We start from the raw sequence: 9,069 nt of genomic DNA, 5'->3' as shown, positions 1-9,069 counted from the left end.
TAAAACAAGGAAATATCCAAAAATGAGGAGTAACACTTAAGACCGACTAACCAGCTTGTTTAAAATTACTAGACAATTTCAATAGCCTTTAATCGAACAATTGATTTCTACCTTTACTAATCAGAAGCGTATAAATGAGTAGAAGTATGCCTACGGTGGTAATGTAAAATTAATCCCAAGTGACATGATGTTTCAAGATCTTCCCAGCACCAAGTAAAATGGTTCTGATTGAAGGGACTTTTATTAGCACAGCGTAAACAACGTTATTTTCAGGAATTAGTCCAAATGTCCACGGGCGGCATTACAAAAACGAGGCAGTCTTTCGAATGATACTTGGACATGTTGGAAGATCCCTGGCTTGTTCCTGTTATCTCAAACCGTAAAAAGCTACGCAAATCTTCATCATCACGGACAACACTCTTGTACGTTAGGTATGACCTTGAGAAAACCTAAAAGGACATCTCGAATGTATTTGAAAAACCCATCTCCAATTAAGGGGCGTGTTGTTTGTTTCCAACAGAGTAAACTCGCCCAGAGAACAATTACAATGCAGAGCCACGTTTCGGCGTTAATGGCCCACAAAGGTGGTCCCAAAAACAAGAACAAACTTTAATTTGTTTCGTTCAGTAAGTGTTTCATGTGTCATAGATAAAACGCCATGATTAATGCACGAAGAAAATGAATTTATTGACAAGTTTTAACATTTAATTGCAACTAGTTACAAAAATTGTTCAAAGTGTTCACCACCCGCGTTAAGGCACACATTAGCACGTCTTACAAATGATTCCCTTACACGTTGAAAAATGCCTGGAGTTTCGCGAATTGTTTGACAGCCGTGAATTATTCGTCGACGTAGCTCTTCAACATCGGGCACTTCAGTCTGATAAACTAAGTCTTTCAGGTGGCCCCAAAGAAAGAAATCACAAGGGTTCAGATCGGGTGATCGAGCAGGCCACTCCACAGGTCCACCTCGACCTAACCACCGCAAAGGGAAGGTCGCGTTAAGATAATTTCGGACCGCGATGCTGAAATGTGGTGGTGCACCATCGTGCATGAACCACATTCTGTTTACCAAACCTAAGGGTACGTCTTCGAGTAGTTCCGGTAAATCGTCCCGTAAGAACTGCAAGTAAGCCACACCGTTTAACCTGGGCTCTAGGAAATTTGGCCCAATTAAATTGTCACCCACAATACCACACCACACGTTTAAACTGAATTGTACTTGGTGACTTCTAACGCAAGTTGCGTGGGGGTTTAGCTGGGACCATTGATGTTTATTATGTAAGTTAATAATACCATCCCGTGAAAAGTTAGCTTCGTCAGTAACCAACAAATCCCGTGGGAAATCGATATCGTTTACTTTAGCCAGAAACCACTGACAAAACGCCGTGCGTCGTGGGTAGTCCGCTGGATTCAAACCTTGAACTTTTTGAACATAAAAAGGATGAAACCGGTGGCTTCTGAGGATTTTCCACACGAGCGTGTGGTTTACGCCTAATCGGCGACCAACTTGGCGGGTACTTGATTCAGGCTCGTCCTCGAAAATGGTGAGAACTTCGTCTTCTACGGCCTCTGGGATGGCTCTCGCTCTAGGTTGAGGTCCAGCCGGTTGGATTCGTCCATCTTGCCTCAAACGTCTGTCCACAGCCTCGAACGTCAGTCGATTTGGTAGTCGCCTCTGCGGAAATCTTTCCTGATACAAGCGTACAGCTGCAGCGGCATTCCCCTCGGCTAGTCCATACATTAGGTGCATATCCGCATATTCGGCATTTGTGAAGAAAGGCATTGTAACAGACTTCGTTGAATTATGAGTTTAATAAAACAAACACATGTACGTGAAACCTCTTTTATTTCTTTCTTAAAAAACATAGTGCTCTGTTTTAGTGCTCTGTTTTTTAAGAATAGGCGAAGTTCTCACTATTTTCGAGGACGATCCAAAAACAAGCAGCCGCCAATTGGTTTGCTGATTAAGAAAAAACCACACGCAACTTGCGTTAGAATTCACAAAGTACAATTCAGCTTAAACGTGTGGTGTAGTATTGTGGGTGACAATTTAATTGGGCCATATTTCCTAGAGCCCAGGTTAAACGGTGTGGCTTACTTGTAGTTCTTACGGGACGATTTACCAGAACTACTCGAAGACGTACCCTTAGGTTTAATAAACAGAATGTGGTTCATGCACGATGGTGCACCACCACATTTCAGCATCGCGGTCCGAAAACTTGTCAATAACATTTTCTTTGTGCATTAATCATGGCGTTTTATCTATGACACATGAAATACTTACTGAACGAAACAAATTAAAGTTTGTTCTTTTGTTTGGGACCACCTTTGTGGGCCATTAACGCCGAAACGTGGCTCTGCATTGTAATTGTTCTCTGGGCGAGTTTACTCTGTTGGAAACAAACAACACGCCCCTTAATTGGAGATGGGTTTTTCAAATACATTCGAGATGTCCTTTTAGGTTTTCTCAAGGTCATACCTAACGTACAAGAGTGTTGTCCGTGATGATGAAGATTTGCGTAGCTTTTTACGGTTTGAGATAACAGGAACAAGCCAGGGATCTTCCAACATGTCCAAGTATCATTCGAAAGACTGCCTCGTTTTTGTAATGCCGCCCGTGGACATTTGGACTAATTCCTGAAAATAACGTTGTTTACGCTGTGCTAATAAAAGTCCCTTCAATCAGAACCATTTTACTTGGTGCTGGGAAGATCTTGAAACATCATGTCACTTGGGATTAATTTTACATTACCACCGTAGGCATACTTCTACTCATTTATACGCTTCTGATTAGTAAAGGTAGAAATCAATTGTTCGATTAAAGGCTATTGAAATTGTCTAGTAATTTTAAACAAGCTGGTTAGTCGGTCTTAAGTGTTACTCCTCATTTTTGGATATTTCCTTGTTTTAGGGGCGAATGTTTGGAAGGCCATATCTCCGTAACAAAATGTTGTACACCCCATGTTCTTTGGTACTTTCCGCTCAGTTTGGTCCCATAAACACGCCCCTTAATTTGTGATGGACTTTTCAGAAACACCCTGTATAAAGCCTTAGTGTCCAATACTTCCCAGGATAAGAAGTCATTAACTTCTGCCAAAACTTTACCCCGGAAAGATCAGTGCAGTGCGTGCGATGTTTTGCTTTATTGATCAGCCTTGCGGGGCGTTACGCAAACTGTGAAAGTTAAACTGTAACGATCAAAACTTCAATTTCACAAAACAGCCTGCTTTTTACCCACATATCGTATGATCAACTATGTAGCTATTAGTTTGACTTGACTTGTTGTCGTCGTCGTCGGCGGCGTGCCAGTTCACCACCTTTGGCCGTGTAAAATATTTCGTTCGTCATTAAAGGGATAGTAAATGAGAGAAGAGTGAGATTGAGGTGAGGTAATATTTTTCTGTCGTGTATTTTAAAAGGAATGGAATTATATTAGAAAGTTTAATCATTGCATTTAATTGTACTAGTATGGTTAATCATTTTGAATTGTATTTTTACTTTGCTCCACATATTTAAAGTGAGAGCAGATTACGGAATTGCCTTATTTTAAATGAAAGCTGACCTACTCTCTTTAAAATTTCTGTCACCCGTCGACAAGAAGGATTTCACGCTTTCAATGACGCTCACCTATTTCAACATTCAGAGAACTCGAGGGGAATTTTAAAAGCAAAAGCTAACATATACTATCTTGTGGCATGGAGACATTAAAATCGCAACATAAGTAAATCTATTGAAAAAATACCATTTTACCACTGTTTACGGTAGGACATGGAGGACCTATTAGCCCTGACCTACTATACAAGAAGGACCAAGAAGAAAACAAGATGTCCTAGCCCATAATTAAGCCACATCATTTACGTACGCTCGCCATCCCTACTACAATTCAATTCAATTCAATTCAGTTTATTGTGCAACAAAAAAAGCAGACAAGTCGCTCACTAGATTGTACACAGAAGTTTATGTAAAACGAGATACCAGAACTATTTGAGTAGGATGAATTATTTATAAAGTGATTTGAGGTGCAGTAAGGTTATGTAAAAATTTGAAATTAATTATGTGATAGGGATTAATTATTTAGTCAAGGAACTTGGACAATAAATATTGGTCAACTATTTAGAATCAGATACGAAACTATAGTGAAGTCCGTTTAAAATGAGACGGAAATAATTTTGGGGATAATTAGTCCCGACAATAAAATAAATTTGGGAAAAAAAAGAATTCATTATTAATTGAGTGGAATAAAATGATCGCATTTTAAGTATTTACACGGAATAAATCATATTACTGGGAGTTAAGTAACTATTTGAAGAAAATTAACAGTAATTCAATTAATATGGGAAGAAGAATGAATAAGGAAGTCTAAGGTTATGTGAATAACATATACAGGGGATACGAAACTTTTGTTAAATATTTCTTAAAGAATTAGAAAGAATTAAGGGAAGCTTTACGCGACAATATAGTTAATTTTAAAAAATCATTTGAAAATTTTGTATGAATTATTAAGTGAATGGAGGAAAATTATCGCGTGTAAAGGTATTAATAGGGAGTTAGGTAACATAAATTTAAGTCATTGTCAATGTCAACGGATTGATGTAAGAGGATCACTGAAGATATCAAAATGCGGAGGCATGCTGTTGCACGCAACCTGCATTTGTATCATTGGGTTTATTGATAAACGGGGAACGTAAAACGTACAATTAGTCCTAAGATTTTTAGGCACAGAGAAGGCGAGTTTGTGGAGGAGAGAGCTAGATGGGATTCTGTTATTTAGAAGTTTGTGAACGAATCTGACCCTCGAGATTTGCAAGTAATGGGTGAAGTTAGGAATGTTTAAGGTACTAAGTAGGCCCTGATAATCATAATATACTTCTAGTGAAACATCCCCTAGGGGGAATAATTTTTCAATGGCTGCTTGGCAACGTGAATCACGTGTCGCCAACGCCCGTTACTAATTTAATTACTGTCACGATTAAGATATTAATAATAATCATATTAAATCAATTCTTTATATACGTTATTCCTATAAAATTAATCTTGTTATAATTAATATTATAATATTAAAATTATGAAGCATGTTTGTTCATATCTCTCTATCAAATTGTATTATCATCTTTTTAAGTAGTTCAATTGAACAATAGTTAATCTCTCAAAAACTCTCTTCATCACAGTGTATTTCAATATAGCAATAGTTAATCTCTCCAAACTCTCTGGTGCAAATTTGGGTCGCCGTCAACGTCGTGGTGCTGCGGGACGAGATGAAGTGCCCGAGGCCGAGGACGGTGAAGCTGCTACACCTGCTGCTTGGATTCCCCAAGTAGAAACCCCAAAATACTATGGTAGCGACGACCGCTCATCTTCACTGAGCGAATTTTTAGCAAAGGCTAAACGTGTGCGAGTCAGCCGAAACATTCCTGAACCTTTTTTTTTAAATCGATGGGTGCCTACACTACTGGTTGGCCCAGCGGCCGATTGGTGGACAGAAAATGAAGGTACTTTTCAGACTTGGGATCACTTTGAAGATGCCCTTAGAGATGAATTTGGGAACGAGGAGGAAGACGATCGTATTCACGACGTGATTGATGCTCGTAAACAACAACCCAAAGAGAGTACCCAAGATTATATCAACGCTATGCAAAATTTAATGCGCCGTCTGGAGGTACCTCTATCGAGCAAAGAGAAGGCCACCAAAGTTTTCAAGAATATGAAAAGGTCCCTGCAAACAATCCTTTTACCAAAGAAATACACTTCCCTCAGGGAATTAAAAGTGGACGTTTCCAGAGCCGAAAGTTGCCTCGGGGAAGATTCTGTCGTCGCTCCTACTCCCAGCTTGACTGTGAACAACGCTTCCCATCAGTGGCGTCGCTAGGCCTTTTTGGGGGGGGGGCTATTTCGTATTGTAAAATTTATGTTTTTTACTATAATCCTACTTCTATAAATCTACAAGAACATGCACGTACAAAAAGGAGTGAAATCCCAACAAAAACATCTCTGTAAAAATATGCCAAGTTGTTTGGCCGTAAAAAGAAGTGAGATCTAAAATACGGCCAAGTTATTATCTCCAGGTGAACCAACTTTTTATTCGACTTAAAACTTCTCAAGAATATTTTTCTGACTTGGCCATTAGCATTCCAAACTTGCATCCTTCTTCTTTGCGCCCGTGAAGGTGAAGAACTGAAGTTACAAGTTTAACAGCAAAGGCTATTCAAGAATATTTAACCAATTTGATTTAATATTTTAATTTCGATCCATATCTGGAATTAAACGAATCTTTGAAATGCTAATGGCCAAGTCAGAAAAACATTCTTGAGAAGTTTTAAGTCGAATAAAATGTACAAAATATTTTAAGAAGAATAAAATGACACTTTATGGTTGGAATTCGAAAGGAGTGGTTGATTTTTGGGCTCTCTCCGAAAAGTTCCCTAACTCGTTAGGGTTACTATATAACATAGCGTTATATAAATTGGAACTCCTCGTTCTTCGGAGACGCCGGCGGCTAACGTCGAAGATACCACGCTACCTGATCCTCGTTCTTCTGAGACACCCGCAGCTAACGTCGAAGATCCCTCTACAGCTGACCCACATCTACATCAGTCTTCTTCGGACGGTTCAGATCAGTCAGAGGACGACACAGAAGCCTACTCTTTAACGGATGCGTCCAATCTTCCAGAGCTTATTCAACTGATACGCGCGGATTTCGTGACTCGTGCCCGACTCTCTCGCGAGGAACGTGCCGAACGCGCCCATCTCGCTCAGGAAGAACGCGACGCTCGCGCCCGTCTTGTCCAAGAAGAACGAGAAACTCGGGAACGTTTCCAGTTGGAGCTTTTCCAACATTTCGAAGCCGTTCGTTCTCAAGAACGTGATGACGTACGCGCACGTCAAGAACAAGAAGATCGCCGCTGGAATTTTCTTTTTCGCGGACTCACTGAAGTATGTCCACAGCCGCCCACAACGGAAGAACACGAAATCAGTCTAGAAAGGTCTGGCGCAACTGGGATGGATCCCCTTCGTCGACCATCATCAGAACCTTTGTCAGGTCAGTCTCGCTTGTCTTCCGTAGACCGTTCCCCTATAATGCACCTCCTCCGAATTCACCACACACCGTCCCGGAGCCACATGTTCCAGTTATTCCGTCACCAAATAAACTCTTGCTAATAACAAATCCAGAAGTTCTCCCTGTTTTTGGGCTCGATAATTTCGTGACTGCTCGCGAATTCATGGATCGAGCGCAAAACTGCCTTGACTCGGGCCTATGCACCCCAGATCAGTTATTACGCCAGGTCACATTTAATCTCCGTGGTCCTGCAAGTGAATGGTGGCAGCTATGCAAATCGCAGTTAACCTCTTGGGCAGACTTCGTTCGTATTTAATAATATGTTTGGGGACGAGAAACTTACTGACGACGTGCGACGACAACTAAAGCATAGAGAACAACAAACGGGGGAATCTACCAGAAGTTTTGCCTTGCATGGACATAGCTGGACTTTGTCGCAAAATAGACCCTTTAGTCTCGGAAACTAAAGTTGTGAAAAAAATTTGGACGTCGCTTAACCCCCTAATCAAGGAAAAAATGACAATGACCTTGACTCCAAGTCTCACAGTGGAGGCTTTAGTTGCTGAGGGAACACGAGTGGAAACGTTGATGGAAGAGCAAAAATTATACCTGTCTCGTATGGAGAGTGTTCCGAACCCAGAGGTTTCACAAAAAAATCCCACAAAGAACACTACCAACCCAGGAAGAACTCACACGAAGTTGCCAGATGATCGTCAGACGGCCCCCAAAGGTCCTGAAAGGAGCTATACACCAGAAACCACACCGCCACCTAATCCCAGCACGTCACATTTTCGGGGATCTTTCGGTTTTTGTCACAAGTTCGGTCACAGTATAGTGGACTGCTATAGGCGCGCGCGAAGCAATGCTTCTACTTCGGGAAATCATTCGCAAACGGATCAAACGCGCTGCTCTGACCTTCATTACATGGAACTCTCAAACTAGCAGACGAAAGCGCTACCGTAAAACAAACAACCGTTCAGGTTAAAACTCCAGTTTTCTCGACTCTGATTTATTTGTAAATAACTTTTGATTTTTTTTCTTGTTATTATGATTTAAGAAGCTCGAGCTTAAATTGTCAAAATTCTCATATTGTTTAAGTTTTTGGTCTTATTAGGTTAAGGGTTTAATTGATTTATTGTTTTTGTCAATTTATTTTATTTTGCTTATGATTTTTGAAAACTAGTTGGGAAACAGGTGTTCTTTAATTGGACGATTGTTCTCTATCTTCTTCTCAGCCGATTACTTCTCGCGTCTCCCTATATTCGAATACTCGCTTGCTCTCTTAATATTCAATCACTTGCTCTCATTATATAACATCGAGTGATTCTCCTAATATTATAACAATCGGTCTTTCTCATAGAACAATCGTACTAACATTGTTGTCCTTAATCGCACTAAACAACTTTGTTATTTTTCCCTCTCGTCGACTAACTCATTCTAAATACAATTCTCCTTACCCTGGCCAGGTACTTCAATTCCCTTAATGAGTTCTCTTTGTCTAAGACGTTTGAGGACAAACGTGTCTTTTAGGGGGGAGTGGTGTAACGACCACGAAAAAAAATATACTTCATACTTATAAGTCCGTATTTACTTCTTGCCAAGCCCATATGAATTATTACCCCTACACCTGGATAGCTAAACGCTACGAATCTATTCACGGTAAAGCAAGGGTTTTCCCCCCTAGAAATACCTTTTATATTGAAAACATGTACAAAATATTTTAAGAAGAATAAAATGACACTTTTTGGTTGGAATTCGAAAGGAGTGGCTGATTTTTGGGCTCTCTCCGAAAAGTCCCCTAAAAGTGACGTATGTCACGGAGAGGTTCTAATTTCGACGTGTCTGTCTGTCTGTCTGTCTGTTGTTACACCCACGTGACCGCGTTCGCAGTTTGCAAATCGGAGCAAAGGTGTTTCCAATTTCCGGACCGCATTTACAGTTCCCGGAAATTGTATACCACTTACAGGCTATTACTCCATTGCCTGTCTAACAACTATGTTCATTTGTCCACC

The sequence above is a fragment of the Phalangium opilio genome, unplaced genomic scaffold, assembly GCF_054372755.1.
Source record: "Phalangium opilio isolate 3A_F unplaced genomic scaffold, DU_Popi_V2 ptg000089l_1, whole genome shotgun sequence".
Lineage (NCBI taxonomy): Eukaryota > Metazoa > Arthropoda > Arachnida > Opiliones > Phalangiidae > Phalangium > Phalangium opilio.
Note: the sequence above shows the minus strand (reverse complement) of the source record.